The sequence below is a fragment of the Lichenostomus cassidix genome, chromosome 4 (genome assembly GCF_008360975.1).
Source record: "Lichenostomus cassidix isolate B80296 chromosome 4, HeHo_3.0, whole genome shotgun sequence".
NCBI classification, from domain to species: Eukaryota; Metazoa; Chordata; class Aves; order Passeriformes; family Meliphagidae; genus Lichenostomus; species Lichenostomus cassidix.
In genome coordinates this window covers 30,028,893-30,046,543 of record NC_139484.1, presented here as the reverse complement: position 1 = coordinate 30,046,543, position 17,651 = coordinate 30,028,893, and the positions used below count along the sequence as shown (strand labels likewise).

Below are 17,651 nucleotides of genomic sequence, written 5' to 3'. Positions count from 1 at the left end.
CAAATAGTCATGTAACTGATGCTCTATGATCTTGAGGAAGGGCAACTGTATGATCCTGTTCTATCCATAAGCTCTGGGTAACCATTGCACCACCAGGGACTTGCCAAATGTATTTAAGCCCAAGGATTAATACAGGACACAGTACTATAAGTCAGCGACCAACTGAACAGAGGATTGTATTTCTTGCTCTTGCTTTTCATATCATAGAATCATTAAGGTTGGAAAGACCTACAAGGTCATCAAGTCCAACCTTTGACAGGACACCACCATGTCAACTTAACCAGAGCATTAAGTGCCACACCCAGTCATTTCCTGAATACTTCCAGGGATGGTGACTTCACCACCTCCCTGGGCAGCCTGTTCCAGTGCTTGACAGCCTTTTCCATGAATTCTTCCTGATAGGGTTCAAGTCTTCCTTGTTAACTTTCAGAAATTAGAGGGTTTACTCAACATATTCTTTGTTCTTATTTTTACAGCTAGTACAGTAAAAAAATGCTGGCACATCACTGAATATTTTGTGTCATGTGTAAACACTCATATTTTCACAATTCTCAGCTACTCCATGGCTGAAAAAAATTATGTAAGTGAAGAGCAGCAACAAAGGTAAGACAGAAGGGAGATTATCAGATCTGGGAGGGAAAAAAAATTGAAAAAAATCCCACTGTAGAAGCAGTGTTCATTGAAAAACTTGAACAAGTGTTGGCAGCCTGTATATCATCTCATTATAAAGCTAATAATATTTAGAAGGCTGGTTTCTAGTACTACATCTCTATTCTTTCCTGCCCTGCCTCCACCCAAATTCCAGTTTCTCTAGGCTACATGCCACTGTTCACATCCAGAGAATTTCTGCAGAGAATAGGTTATCCCTTGTTGCTCTGGTCGGAGACTAAAAGTAATAATAGAAAATGCTACAATAGTATAAAATTGAAAAAAAAGCTACCTTAAAAAATACTGCTAAAATACAAGCAAGTCTGAGCAATTATTGCCTCAAAAATAATGCTTTGTTTTTGTAAAAGGGCTAGTCTTGCTTCTAGTGCACCATAATCACCAGGATTATTATTCTTCTGTGGCCCATTACTGAGTCTGGGTATGATAAGGAAGCCAGTAATAATTTTTCCAAGTACAGGAGAGGATTTATGTAGGGTTTTCTCCTGCAGTATCTTACAGCACTAGAGCACCCTGAGCCATAAGCTACAGTACCCTTAGGTCCTGACATCATAGTGCATAGGGAATAGGATCCATCTCTCTAAAAGAGATTCTCTGGGAATGGAAAAAATTGAGAAATCCAGCAATATTTCTTTAGAAAAAGAACTTGTACAAGAGAAAACTGGCCAAAAAGGGGAAAAATTTCTTTCCAACTCCTGTTTTTCATTCCGACTCACTCTCATTACTGTGCTTTGCTGGGAAAGGGTCGTTTATTTTTGCCTCCTTAATAAAACAATTTATTTTCCTTATTTGCTTTTGCAAACACAAAAGGAACAAACAGATCCTTTATCCTGCTACCCTTTTGACACAGCATTTGAACCTATCAGTCTGGAGTTCAGAAGCATGACTTGTTGAGCATGAGGAAGGAAAAGAGCAGTCCATGCTGCCAGCCCCCTGCAAGGAATTGCAGGGCTGCACGATAGAGGCTGACTGAAACCATGCTCAGGCAACAAGATGTGGCAGGAGAAAGCCACCAGTGCTTTTGTAGAAAGCACTGATCTTTGCAAGTTTTAAAATAAACCAGCCATTAATATTCTAGTATTACTATAAATAATTGCTACATACTTTTTTCTAATCAGCATAACAGTATTCTGTTCTTCCTCACATAATATGCGTTACTGTTACTAATGGAACTCCGTGCTTGTTTTCATCCTTCTTTCAATCAGGTTTCACTAGATTGACTAGTTCACATTTTACAGTTAAATTGCCTTTTTTCTTTCATAAATTGTTTGCAGCTTGTCAATTCAACAAACAGAAAGGAAACCATTTTTGATTCAGATCCACACTATCTATATTTAGATTCCTTTGGGATTCCTAGTAAAAAAAAATCCAACCCACAAGCAAAACAAACTATGCCAAACTATGCTCTGTGAAGAGTTGCTGCAAGGAATGTTCTTTACATTTGAACATAGAAACAAATTATTTACTGCAGAATCATGTCCTGTAAATAATTTATTTCACTTGAACAAACAAAATAGATTTTCTTTTTCTCTATTGGCTATCAATAGCCTTTTACACTACTTATGAAACAGTTATCTGCCACTGGAAATCACAAATGATCTTTACTGCCTTATCTCACCTAGGGAGACTTTATGTTTTAGAAGAATAGTTCTACTGCTTGGTCAAATTTATACTTCTAAGCAGTACTTTTAGGTGATTCAGAAAAAGCATTTTAACTTCCTTTTTTATAGCATGACTTATCTAAAATGCAGGTAAGAGTTCCAGCTCAGTTACAGGTGTATCAGATAGTGTCCCATTTTTTATTAACCTTTTTCAATGAATAAAAAAAATTAATAGCTCTATGCATTTTAAATCCACCACTTTTAATCTTTCCTTACATATACATATGCTGTTTTTCATTTTTTTCTTTCCCAAGATCCAATATATCTCACACAGCAGTTGGGCTACATGGACACCATTTTAGTGCAAATCAATATGAGCAGTATGCATATTTTTATTAGAATACTACAGCTTTCTGAAAGTCTAAATGAACCAATAGTCCAGTTCTTCATGCACCAGAAATTATAGACATTAAGTTTTTTTGGGGTCTAAATTTTGTTATGGCATTTTGATGCTAATTGTCTAAAAAGGGATTTTCCCTTTCTTAAACATTTTTTTACTCTATAATTAAATGTGTTCAGTTTTACAGAGAATTACAATAGTAGGAACTTGAGTATGCCAATAAAGAATACTTGCTAAAAAACCCTTATGTTTGTTTAGAAGATATGGAAAAAGCAGGACTTAGGTGCCTAATGTGACCATGAAATGGAATTTAGGTGTTTGAATCCAAAACTGAAATTTTACAAAATTCTGTATTACTTCCTTTATCGTGGAACCTGAAATGCTTTAGTACTTAGCCCTCCTCTTCAAAGCTTGTGTCTGAATCTTGAATTTTTGAATGTTTCCAGATGGATCTAATTTTCCTCAAGGCTGAGTTTTCCAAGGATATGGAGGGGAAAGCAGAATAAATTAGATGGTAGCATATAGGCATTGGAGTCCAAGGCAGTAAACACAATGGAGATGTAAAAACAGTAGTTCATATGTTTAAGCAACTGTGAGTCAACACATACCTGTATTCATTTACTAGCAAAGCTAAAATGAAGACTAAAAATATCCCATAACTGAGCACAGCCAAAAACATTCATACACAGACTGAGCTGCACTCTCTTGATTAGACCACATCTGAGGTGGCTTGGGATTCATAAACAAGTTTTCCCTGATTCTAAGGTCCTGAAAGTTTGACTTTGGTCAGACCATGGATATTGCTGTGCAAAAAATGGGGATGGGGGAGGACATTCTGTTTCTGCTGTTGAGACAGAATATCTCTGCAACAGTGAAGGTTAGATGCACGCAGCCTGAGGAACTGCAAGTGGGGGAAGCACTACTTTTCAGTTCCTCGTCCCAGCATTCAGTGTATTATTTCTTTAGCTACTGTTTAATATGAAATGCTGACATGCTTGGGCTATTCTCCACCCCAGACAGATGATGACCAATAAGATATTAAATTGTCACATACCTTCTGATGATCATCCTTTGATTTACTGGATAATGCATTTTTATGCCCACACTTCAGGCTGCTGCATCTTGTGGAAGAAAAAAAAAAGAGGGGAAAGGGGGCAGAAAGCAGAAAGTCCAGTTTCTGAGATAGCCTGCAACCTTCTGATTCCATATCTCTCCAAGCGGAGAAGGAAATTCCCATCTGTGCTGGACATGCTGGACGGGCAGCCTAGTCAAGGAGGCTTTTATATTCAAAAGAGATATCCATTCTTTCCATAATCTACAAAGAGAGGGTTCTAGGATGTGGATTCTGATGAAAAATAGTCAGCAAGACCCAATTGAAAAAAATTATTAGATACAAAAAAATAATGCTGACAGTTTATTAACTGGACATATTTAGGTTTTGAAACCTAAATATTTGGATTCCATTTTGGCCATGAAATCTTCCCAAGTGCTCCCCACAGTCTACATGGTTTTGAAGGTAGGCTTTGAAGCCTGGGGCTGGTTCTCAAAACTTCTATCTAAATGAACAGAGAAATTCTCATGGGTTGATAGCTACCACTTTTTTTTTTTTTTTAAAGGCACACAACAATTCCAGATACTCTTGAGAATCCTAATTCTTTTTTCTGTGCTTACAAATATTTTGATTCCTTTGTTCATGGAAACTAAATTAAAGTTTGAGAATAAAACTTAGGTAAAGGGATACGGGTTGTATAGGTTCTTTAAGCCTCTAAAAAAAAAAATTGTCCAAACAAGCTTCTATGGTAAAGAGAGGGGGAAACACAGAAATATTTAATACATTATGAAATTCATACATCTTTTTCTCTAGCTCTACATTTCAAGAGCTTTTTTGCAACTTTTGATTTAATCACACAACCATGATATTATTCGAGAAAAGAGAAGCTGTTTTAACCGATAACAGCATTTCTAAAATAGCCAATTTAAATAAAAATAAATGAGCTTACTAGCTATGACCAAAGGGAGAAGAGGGTACAGTTTAACGCCATCGTTACTGAAAATCCTGGCACAGAGAAAGTACACAAGTACACCTTGGCAAAAGTACAAATAAGAAATTTGCTATCTCACAGCTTTTGTTTATTTGTTTGTTCACTGTCAGTAAACAAACCCAAATGAGCACAAATGAGATGCCAGAAGTTCATCTACTTCTCTGCCAACATGGAGTGGAAACCCTTGTACAATGCAAGTTCTTCCATGGGCACATATTATTCTTATCTCATTCTCAGAAGGGAAAAAAAGAGAAAGAAATCAAAAAGAGACAAATGAAATCAGAGTTAAAAGTAGAGACCATGTCTGAAATAAGAGAAAGAAGAACTCAAATACCATTATTCTTTCTGGCTCAAATAGTCAGGATTTTCACCTTTAGAAGTAGTTAATTACCAGGTTTAGCTGTAATCCTAATTAAAGAGAATATATTCCTTTTTGTTTCCCATTCTCTCAGGAACAGATGCAAAAGCAGTCAGCTTCTTGTCACAAATCAAAGCCTCTTTGCAGCTAACACTTTGGACTTAAAAACTTCCTCTCTTGACTCCTGAATGCGAAATCAAACACTTCTCTCTCTCTTTCCTGCATTTCTTGTGTGCTCAGCTGCAGGATCCCAGCCCCTCTTTCTCCACTGTCAGTATTTAATTGATGCTGCATTTTTTGAAGAAAGGCAACCAGAAAGTGCGTGTATCAGCTTGATAATATATTGTCATTGACCTAATTTAACAGACATAAGAGAACTATTAAAAACATTAGATATTTATCTAATGACAGTAAATGGTTATAAGCACCTAGTTGATAAACCACAATTATAACATCCTCTATTACAAATTATCTGCTAGCATTATAACTGGGTATGTTTTTTCACCACTATTGGCATTCTGTTATGCTCAGACATGACATACAGGGACTGTTCAGCTTTGGTGATCAAGAGCCACCTGCAAATGCATCCCATCAAATAAGATCATTGCTTACTTGCAGGAATGAAGTTTCATAATTTCCACTGGAAATTTATAATCCAAGCTGTTTGACTGGAGACAAGGGCACATGCTGAAAGGCAGAAGCCAAAGTCTGTCAGTTATGGCTGTCGGCAGTCAGGCACATCATACTGTACTGAAGCTTGGAAAATAAAGACAAGGCAACTTGCCTGAGATGTTAGTACCAATAAAGCAGTGAGAGTTAGCAGTCCTGTTGTCTTCTAATGGAACATGGTATGGTCTCCTTCATCATGTTGCACTTTGCCAGCCGTTCCCAGCATGTGTGAAGACTCAGGCTCTGGTCTAGTGCAGTATTGCACTGAAGACACACCAGTGTGCATAGTGTAAGGTGTAGGCCACAAAACTGGAACAAAAGAAAAAAAACAAACCAGACATAATCTTTTCCTCTGTATAATTTACTTTGGAATAGGGATCAGAGATTAAGGTGCAGGGCTGGAAGTAGAAGCAAGTACTTTTGAGACCCGAAGTCTGGATAAAGGAGTCATCCATTGGCAAGCCACTCATGAATATTAACAGGATGGGGATAAGAATAAATTTTCTGGAGTTTCTTGAGAAACAGACTCTTCAATATTGCCACAAAGCACTGACCTGTAAGTGGATGTTGTGGTTTAGCCCCAGCCAGCAATCAGGCACCACCCAGCCACTCACTCACTCCCCAGCCAGCAGGACTGAGGAGAGGATTGAAAGGATAAAAGCCAGAGAACTAGTGGGTTAAGATACAAACAATTTAATAGGGAAAGCCAAAGCAGCACACACAAACAAAGCAAAAGAAGGAATTAATCCACTGCTTCCCATGGGCAGGCAGATGTTCAGCCATCTCAGGACAGCAGGGCCCCATCATGTGTAATGGTTACTTGGGAACACAAACACCATCACTCCAAATGTGTCCCCTGCTTCCTCCTTCCCCCCACCACTTTATATACTGAACGTGATATCATATGACCCAAAATATCCCTTTGGTGTGTTGGGGTCATCTATCCTGGCTGTGGCCCCTCCCAGCCTCTGATGATGCCCCAAATTCCTCCCCAGCCTGGCAGTATGAAAAGCAGAAAAGTCCTTGGCGGTGTGTAAGCTCTGCTCAGCAATAACAAAAACATCTCTATATTATAAACCCTGTGTTCTGCATAAACCCAAAACATAGCCCTGTACTAGCTAGCCACTGTGAAGAAAATTAACTCTACCCCAGCCAAAACCAGCATAGTGGAAGAAACACTGAGCTCAGAAAGTTGGAAAGCATGACATTTTCAGCTGTGGGGATTTTTTACCTTCTCCCATAGATATGTCTGCAAGACAGAATTAATTCTAAACTAGCACAGCCTTTTTTTCCCCTCTCTAATGCACCATGTCAGTAGTCTAAGCTCCAAAATCCTTATTTCATGGAAAATAAGGTTGTTTCCATTTGCCTAAGTATGTTTATCACTAAAAGTTTTGCTGTACTTTCTCATGGATTTAAATAACAGGATTCAGCATACTTGCGAAGACAAAAAGGGACAAGGTGTGGGGAAATGGCACAAGCAGGCACACACAAGTGTTCTCTCACAGTTCTACAATTTGCATCTTGCATGCATCTCTGCTGTTCTAACACAGAGATTATCTTCAGTGACCAAAATGTACAACTGTTTGCACAGCAACAATATACACAGATTATTTTTAGTTCAAACATGTGGCACTACTCATTGTGCAGCTGCTTTCATGCATTAATGCATTGGGATACAAAACCCTAATTGCAAGAGCCCAAATTAATTGCAAGCAATGAGACATTTTGGACTGAAAACCCCTTTTGGCTACACTGTAACTGAGTTGTTGACTTTTCAAGCTAAAAGAGATATGAATCATGGAAAATATTTCATTCTTAACCCCTCAAAGTACCTAATATTCCTAAACTAATGCAAAATACTGTTACGTGTTGGCTTAAAATTACAACTTCTCTGCCAAAGGTTAATAGACTATTCATCCAAGATTAGTTGCAAGTTTTTAAAACTGTAAATAAATTCTTGTTCCTAAACAGCACAGGTTTTCAAAGCAGGGAGTATAACCCACAGCCTATAAAAGGAAAAGATTTAAAGCAGAAATGGGACATTTGACTGCTGCATATTTGGAACATTTAATCACCCTCTTGGTTATATGGAATAAGTTAGACTGGCGGCTTTTTCTTCAGCTCCTTAGCAAGAGTACATTTCTTTAATAGAGCCTTAATGTTTTGTAGGATGATTTAGAATAGAGTCCTGCACCTTTTACAGTCAACTGTAGAACTCTGCTTCAGGAGGGAGGAGGCCCAAAGATTGTAAGCACTTGAAGGTACAGAGTCTTTTTGTCCTGTTTGAACAATGGTGCCACCTTTCACCTTCATAATACAAGATATTAATGAGTGCATAATAGGAGGATTTTAGTCTCATTCTATTACACAGAGAGAGTTCTGCAAAACTTAAGCTGTTTTTAGCGGTAAGCACAGGGAAAAAAAGTTTATGGTATAAAAGTACTATCTCAGGACTTACATAAAGTCAAATTTACGAGACCTAGGTCTCAGGCAGAACACGCTTGGGCAGATTTGGCTGTAACACTTCAGAACACTGATGTTGTTGAATCATCTCATACTGTCCCTTTGCTGCAGACAACTATCCACATAAAAACAAACTTGTCTTGCATAGTTTAATCTTAGCAGGTATTTTAGCACACATTCACTGTCAGTTTAAATCTATTATTTATGTTGCCAATTACCATATTCAAATAAGTATGTGTAGTATTGTCCTGATCTGAGGGGGGAAATAAAGGATAATTCAAGTCACTAAATTCTCAAAAAAAGCCACACACATATCTACCAGAGAACCTTGTGCAATTTCACATCTAATTTTCACATTTCCCTTCCAATTCTGAAATTTCTGTAGAGATTTCATGAGGGAGCACAAAATTTTAATCCAAGTTAGACTGTAAGCAAATGTGGTTTTGATAGGTTCACCTCTGACTCAAGTAGTTAGAAGCTTATTATTTACAATTTGATGCAAGCTTAAAATTAAGGGCAATATAATAGTTAATATAAGCCTTGATGTCAGCAGAGGAAAATTCTCAAAGCTGAGGATGACAGCATTACAAGGCATAGGTGAATCAAATGTTGGTGAGTACACAGCCATTAAATAATCTACACTACCATTCAGTCAGTGGGCCAAGGCACTCCAGCTGCTGGGTGCATCCTTTGACTTGAATGATTTTCCAGTCAAAGAGTTTGGATAGAACTGTGTCTTCCCTCAAAGAGCCAGGCTGCTTGCAGCATTACACGTGGCTGGGATCTTGAAGAGCCTCATGCTGTGTTGCAAGCAGTCAGGAGCACATCTGCAACTTCAGAAACCCCTCAGGCAGTACCTGTGCTTCCTGTTAACTCATCTGACCTCACTGCACGGAAATTGAGCACTTGTATTTAGTTCAAATGGACAATTTCTGTGGTCTGTCACAGCTGGACTTTAGTCAGTGATGCCTTGGTGAACATAAAGTGTGACCATTGCCACTGATCAGCTCATCATACAGTGTCCTCCAGAGAAGGGACAGCTGGTGTATCCATGGCAGAACTCCAGTCCACAGATTTATCTTCTGTCCAGCTCCCAAAGTCTTATCCTGCATGACAAAGTAAGCTCAAAACTTTAATACACCTGCTGGAGAGCCTGATGCAAGACTGCTATTTTCTTGGAAGTGCCTGCCAGTAATGCTTTTTTTTTTCTGGGTCCATTTCTCAGTAGGTATTCATTACTCAGCAAATACCAAAAAAACAAGCAGCTTTCAGACATGGAGCTCAGTTTAGAGGGTCAAAAGACACTCTTTATTCTTGTTCCCTCTAGCAGCCCTAATTTTTCATCTGACAACCAAATTAAAAGCTGTCTGGAGAAGAATAAATTTGTGTTCCAGCACTTGTAAATCAGAAATTGGACTGGATAAACTATGTGTGGCTATAATCAAGAATTCTTAACTTGTCCATTTAGCCTTTTTAGATCCACTATACTATTAGGAGAGAGTAAGTGACTCTCCTGAATTTCAGAAATCCAAATGTTTATTTGAAGGTCCCAGTGATCATGTACCTCACTGTGCTGAACAGCATGAACAAGACTAGTTACAGGATGGACCCTTTGAGTTATCCTGTGGAAAGTGTCAGTCTGCTGAAATTGTTTTGCTACTCATATGAAGCAGTCCTGAAGACTACTGCGAATTACTTATAGAGACGAATTTTCTGTGAGGCTGCAAAAACCACAGCAACTTACCACATCCAATGCTTTTGTCAGATCAATGAAAGGAGAAAAGGAAAATGCTACATTTCCAGCACTGACTCCATACAAACCTTCCTATCCTAGCAAAATGTTCCTTTTTCTAGTGTTGCTTCCATTTATATATTCTGTAAGCACTTACTAACATTAGTAAAATTTAGTTTTGAGCTGCCCTCAATGCACACCTATTCACATTTAATAGGACACACTGAAATTGTATTCTGTTAGTTATTTGGTACTGACTGTATTAGCTTTTGGCACAAAAGACAGCTAAAAAGAGACCTGCTGGTACTCTAATCTGTAAAAATGCCTTAAAATGGAAAACTATATAAAACTTCTTTTCTCTCTTTGTATTACAAATACGGTGGGACTATTTTACTTGGATGGTATCTTCCTTTCTCCTCTTACCTGAAAGCAGTTGGAGCAGGAGAGGGAGCGGAAAAAAAAAGCTGTTGGACTTTTTCAAATACTTCTTTAGCTTTAAAGTCTTTAAAGAATTTAACAACAATTAAGTAGTTGTTCTCACAGTTACCTTGTGAGGTCTACCTTGTCTCATGCCTGCCTACCTGCTATTTATGTAGAAACAATTAGCAGCTGTGGTTTTGTGCCTTAGATCCTGCTTTATCCCATGATAATTTTCCTTGTGTTCTTTCCTTGGGCTATATAACTTAAGCAATATTTCTTACTCTTTCTTACTCCCCTCTATAAAAATATGAGAGCTTGAATTAGAAGTACTGTGATAATGTAAGCCATAATGGAGAAGCAGGAATCACAAGGAGAACTTCACAGTTGAATGATCTGATTTGTCAGCATTTCTTTGGTACATCCAGGATGTCCTGAAGCACAAGCCATATAAATATACAGACACACCTACATCAAGTGACATAAAAATCATTAGCAAAAGGAATTTTTGTGATCAATTATTGTGCAAAAGTTGCCTAAATGTGCAGTAAATAATCAATTCCATGGTTAAATTTGTGTTTTATGAGAGTCAGCTAAGGAAGTTTAGAACAGGAGTCATACAGATCATGCTCAGCCACATCTTTTGTATAATTATTTTTGCCAAGTTTTAACCTACTTGCATGATATTACATAACAATAGCTTATTCTTTACTTTGTTTTCTCTCCATTTTTAGGAAGATAGAAGTAGCATGATTTCTCACATTTCTGACTAAAAAGCCTTTTATCTGAAGATCACCCAAATATTAAGAATAAAATAAAATACTTTTCTAGACATGTGTTATCTACATTTTTCATTTTGCCAAACAGCTGTTCCTCTTCCGATCTGCAATGTACTTCATAACTTAGAAACACTAAGTAGTAGGTCTCCATGATTGAACCATGCCAAGCAGAATTCAGGTGTGACTGAATTGTGAAGTGCAAGTGCAGAGCTCTGATGCATTTTTTGTACTCTACACAAAATTATTTCTTTGAGTGGCTAAAAGTATAAAGCTTCTCAAATGAGCTCTGCTCCTACAGCTTCTCTTTCAGTGCTATGTTCATGTTAGATCACTTGACATTTCCTATACATTTACAAGCTTTAATCATCACTTAACTTCCTGTATTCTTCATTATCCATTTATTCTCTCCAATTAACATATTTCAGGCACAATTACTGACAAATTCCTTTTCTGTTGGCTACATATCCAGCAGTCAACTACTATGGCTTTTCTGTTTCACTCCAGATGACAAGTACAATCCAGAGAAAGGAAAGCAGCGGGATTTGAGAGAAACCCACTCCCTGCTATGTCCAAATTCAGTGGAAGTGGTTAAAGTTGCAACTCCAGCAGAAAAACCTGTCCCAGGCAAGACTGGGACAGGCAGCTAGGCTCCAGAGAGGGAAGCAAATGTGCAAACTGACTTCAGAGAATGCAGAGCTTAGATTTAACAAGTTGAGCAAGAACTGGCTACTGCTAAAAAACACCTCCGATATATGTATCTTATGCAATTGTAAATTTAAATGTGCAGATTTAGACATTTTCTTATACTACCTTCTTTCCGAAAAGTATAATTATGCATGTTGTGGGGAATGGACTGGCATATGCAATAATATGTAGAAAAAAGCCAGCTTCTTGGGCCTCTACCTTGCAGATCCTCATTCTCAACTGCACATGTCAATGCTGGTACATTATGTTACTGAATTGATATAAACAGACACTGGGGTAGTATATGATGTAGCCATAATGTACTCAGATTAGGAACAAGGCAGACTTTCCAAATGAAGGTGCTGAATCAGACTTGGAAAAAACTGACTTTGCCAGCTCCTATTCTGATACAAAGCCTAAAGGTATAAGATTAAAAACTGTGGGGTTTTGTATTGGCTCGAGGAAATTGCAGCATATGTCCATAGCTAACTATGCAGCAGTACTGCAGTCTGTCAGTTTTAATCTTCCTTTAAATCTTTTAACATTAGGGACACCAAAGAAATGTTCTGCAGTTGGGTTTTTGAAAAATGTATAATTTATGCTATAGCATGCTGCAGAAAACTGCATCACCACCATGATTTTCTTCTATTTTCCAAATGTCTGGTAAATTAATTTCCCTGCTCATGTTCATAATCTTTAGCAATACTAGGGTTATCTTTGTTGACAAAAGAATGGAATCTTGCAGTACATTACATATGGAAAAAATACTAGTTCTCTTATTGCGACTATATTTCATTTAGAACTCGTCATGCTGCAAATCTGAAGATGGGACATATGACACCAAATCCATCCCTAACATTCTCTCCTAATGATAATCAGATCAGAAATGTCAACAAAGCCACCCCTACAACCACTGTTCTATGAAAGTGCATCAGTTGGCAGCTGCTGCTGCATGGAGCCTGCATTTCTCACCCTTACAAAACTTTAGTGACTCTCTCTTCCATCTCTAGTACTGCAGCTGCTACTTAATAAGCTTGGCAAGATGGGATGATGATTTAGGTAGCCCTCTGCGAGTATATTGAGTAACACAGAACACAGTCTGTGGTCTAAAATAAGGATTTTGTTCTCATTATTACTAACATTCTGTGCTGCGGTTTACACTATTTTATGGGACTCTTCTATAAGTCCTTCACCCCACAGGGAATTTTCCCTGCACTGGGCACTTTTTTTTTTTTTCTGAAAAGCAAGCATGAGACTTTTATTATAAGAGACGGTATTTTAAAAAATAATCTTCTTTGTTCATTGAAAGTTGCCTTAGAAACATATAAACAAAAGAGATGAGCCCTCCCTTTCCTACCCCTTTCAGTTTTGGCTTTAGCAGGTCAACACACAGGATTCAGGAGTACACTTCCCAGAGCTAAAAAGAGAGGAAAGAAAATTATCTTCTATGGTAAATCATTCTTCAGGGATTAAAAGCTTTTTTTGTCTTTAGTGAGATGTCAGGTGAGGGGCAACACATTTTTACCATGATTCCAGAAGTCTTTACACAATAGACTCCAAACTTGTTGGCTTTTTCCAAGTGCAATGTTGATGTCAGTTGTTCTCCCTTTACTGCTGTGATTTCTTTTATAAGTTGATTTGCCTGCCCTGTTCTTCCAAATCTCCTCCTCTTTTTCAAAAAGATTCCTAATTCAGTGACTCCAAGAACCATGAAATATGGTCCATCCACTTGAGAGGTACAATCTTCCACCTTTCAATCTTGCCCTTTTCCTCTCTCAGCTCCAGGGTCTATATAGCTCTTCACAGTCATAAGAAGTGCTTATAGCAGAAACTGTTTAAACAGTTTTTACTTATACTCCTTTTTTGAAACAAAACCTGTTTTTCCATTTTGAAAAACATTTTAACAACTTCAGAACTGTTATGAAATCTACAATACTGTTTTTTATTGAAAGACTCTCTAGTCACAGGAGTTCAAAACCTAACTTAGAAAATCCCATATCACAAATACTAATAGAACTCTAGTGTCCTGATATATAGCAATATCTTTAGTGAAGATCCTTGCAGCACTTTTTTTCACTCATGCTGCTGATTCTTCTCAAAGTTAGCAATGGGGAGTATGGCAGCAGTCCCCCATCAGCTTCAATAGAAAGAGTTCTCAATTCAGTTCAAGAACTAGATTTGAATTTTCCTGTCAGCCAATTGCTGAAGAGTTCATGTTTATATAGATTATGTCCTTCAATATTCAATCACCCCTGAAGTTTACCTTTTGGGAATTACTTGCTTACAAGGTAACATCAGTGGAAACCCAGATTGCAGTAACATGAATAATTCAAAACTTCAAAAGAGGAAGGGAATCTAACAGATGCATGTCTTGGCAAGATTCATTAACATTTTCCAATAGAATTGAAGTATGCAATGTAGGGTTAATAAGCACCCTAACATGTTTGTCAGAAGCCTTCAATCAATTTTACCAGTTAATCTGTATCAGAACACACATACAATTTTCCCTGCCACAGCACCATTCTTAAACAGATGTCAAGGCTCAGGTCCTCAGCTGATGCTACCTACTTCTGTCTCATGGGATCTGATTCTACCCTGCAGGCACCACAAACCTTCAAGGAAGACCAGCACACTCCCAAGATGCCCCCCAAGCACAGAGGAACTGACCAGGTACTGCCAGTGTCCCACAGTTCAGGGTACCTTGAATCCCCCTCAGGGCACATCTGTGAAAGTTCTGATGAGACTCACGAGTGAGGTGTTCCTCTTTTCGTTTTACTGGGATGTTCCTCATACCCAGACTTATCATAGCTGGAGTCTCCTCAAAGAGAAAGGGAACAAAGAGTGTATTCAGCCTGTGCTCAAGACACTAACTGGAATATGACAATGTACTCTCATTTTATATGACATAACCATTTATACAGAGAGAACATAAATGAAGCAAAATCAGAATGTTTTTACATGAACGTAAGTTTGGAGCTACTTCTACATCTGTACAAAACTTGAATTTTTCAAAACTTACAGGATTAAAAGTTATTCACCACATAAATGATCTTCCTTCCTCCCAAGAAATGAAGATAGCTTTTTTAGTTGGGCTGTTTGGGACAGCTTGTCTATAAAGCTTTTCCCAGGTTTTCTAGAAACTTAACCATACAGTTGGTCAGATCTCCTCTAGATGAAAGGTCTAACTTTTCTAATGATGAGTGAAAACAAACAATTCTGATGCACTAATTCCCCAGAGAACCCTAGTTTTAAGGCAGTTAAAAAAGCCAAATCCTTTACTACAGCCACCACCTCTGCACTCCTTGGTTCTTTGCCAGGAACAGGTCAACACAGCTACAGCAGCCTTTCTTTCTTTCTGCTCTTTCTCTTCCATTTAGTAAAATAAAATTTAAACAAACCAAGAAACCCCCCAAAACAGAGGTCTTTTTCTACTCATTTCAACAGTGTGAGGTCTACTGTCTGTGGTGGTGTAATAACAAGGAAAGATGCTAAGTTTAGTTTGTGCATTTAATTTTGTTTCAATACAAACATTTGCAAACATTCCTTTTCCAGGGACTTCATGCTGTTTCAAGAAAGACACAGTTCTAAAGTCATCTTCCTAATCTGACAAAAGGTTTAGGGTCACCCCAAAGAAATGGACATACAATGTTTTTAACATCCATCTTTACCTCAGACTGTTTGCCATGACTGTTGTCTTTTTTAACAGCTTCACTGCAGAATATAATTGTGAAAGAATGCTCACAATAAACCAGAGTTCTTACCCTGAACTGTAACTGATGCCCAAAGCATGCCATGAAGAAGAGAACTGCAAGATAGGAAGAAATACAAGTCAAAATCTAATATAAATGCTAATGTACTTATGTACTAAAAATCTAGCAAAAGCTGAAATAAAAGATGTGCCTTCACTTCTAGACCAGAATTCCAAATAGTTGCTTATTGTTTTTACCCATGAAATGGCCAAATAAAATAAAAAAGGGTTCTACTCCCTGTGCCCCATATTATTCATTTGTATAAGTAACTTAGATATTAGACTGGGGTGATGCATGAAAAGTTTTAAAACTTAATATTTGCCAAAATATTAGTTGTATGCAATATTACTTTCAAAAAACCCAGAATCAGGACATGTTATGTGCATACTTTTGGCAGCTTAGCCATCTAAGAGCTAAAAATAAAAGAAAAAGAAGCTGGTAAGTGCATGAGAGAGAATGAAGCCAATTATGGCTGTTTGTTCAAGGTAAGATTTTCTAAATCAGCTCCATTTTTTAAAATATTTATTTAAATATGCAATATCCAATCTGAAAGGCAAAAATTTCTCAAAAAGGAACACAACTAGACAACTGTATGGGAACAGTCAGGAAATCTATTTTAGCTAATGCAAAGCAAACATTTTAGTCTGCTTTCTCCATTAAACCCCATCAGACCACCATTTTCTCTCTTTTTTATTTCCATTTAAATTATCTTTATTTTACTTTCCTTCAGTTCAAATAAAAGATTGCCAAAGAAAATTTATGATTTTCTGTATGTTTCATAGACTGTGAAAAAATTCTAAGGTATTCTCCTGAGAAGTAATCTTTTCAAAACTAAGCAGGAGATAATCCTTTCCAGGTTCATATTTTGCTAATCCTTGATAAAACCAGATAAAATTAATAATGGTGAGAAAAAAGAAGGATATAAATTTTGTTTTCTTTAAATACATCATATATGAAATCATGTATTACACAAATATGTACAGTGAGAGCTCCTTTGATACAGCTGGATCTATAAAGCTCAAGAGCTCTGCATTCTTCTCTGTCAGGGCAGAGTGGGCTGGCACCTGCATTAACCACTAGCTTGGATAATTTCTTGAGTGTTAAAATTAAACAAAACTAAACAATCCACAACAAATTGGGGAAAAAAGGAAAAATCACAGATACTATACATAGGCCTACAAATATTCACTAGGGAGTACTAACCTTATTATTCAAGTACTTTCCAAAGCATATACGCTGCTCTCGGGTTCAGCATTTATCTGAAAAATAGAAAAATGTACAGTAAATTGTGGCAAATCTACAGTTTGGCTACAGAGAAACCCAAATACTGACTTTTCCTACTTGGATGCACCTGAAAGAAACAACCAACAGTAGCTGCCACCTTAGAGTGTGTGCATTTCAGGTAATCATTATGCAGCTGCCTGAACTTCCTGACTACAGAGGAAAACCAAATTGTGCTGCTGGCAGAAATTCCTTGGTCAGGTGCAGGTTCTCTATATCCAGAGCCAGGGCTCAGCTTTTTATTGGCTTGACTCTTATACCTAGCACTGTTATGAATACTTCTTTTTAACTATTATAGCAGCTCCTGCTGCTCTGCCCTCTCACAGAAACATACCTTCTTCCCTCTTATAGTGATATAAATCTGGGGTCCCCCAATGCTAAAGGATGCACAGACTCATATCCTCCCCTTGTAACAGGGGGAGTGCTGTAGTAATTCATCTAAAAGGAGAAATTAATGCATTGCTCATAGTGACAACAGAAATTACTCTGGCAGTCAAGGGAAAATTGGAATATAATGCACTCATGACAAAGGTGGAGGGTGGATGGCACATTCTTAGCTTGTAATTATAGAATTATTTTCAGCTATTTTCCTGAGAAAATATACAGTATGCCCAGACCATGTGATGCGGCAAGGAGTAGTGTATACAGTGAGGGTTACATGGAAATACCAGAGAGATGAGATACAGGTCTGTAAGATTCCTACATGTAGTCCACTTTGTTCTATAATACATATTTTGAAAATTCAGTCTGACAGTTTACCAGTGACTCAGACTGCATAGAGATATTAAAACAATGTCCTGGTAGTAT

The 17,651-nt window shown here is 37.6% G+C and overlaps 1 long non-coding RNA gene across 1 annotated transcript; it reads left to right on the top strand.

Moving 5' to 3' along the window:
* Positions 1–7,907: 7,907 nt before the first annotated feature.
* Positions 7,908–15,681, top strand: LOC146438190 (uncharacterized). Its single transcript, XR_014852031.1, has 3 exons — positions 7,908–8,000; positions 14,416–14,484; positions 15,367–15,681. It is a non-coding gene; the product is annotated as an uncharacterized LOC146438190 (long non-coding RNA).
* The last annotated feature ends 1,970 nt before the right edge of the window (positions 15,682–17,651 follow it).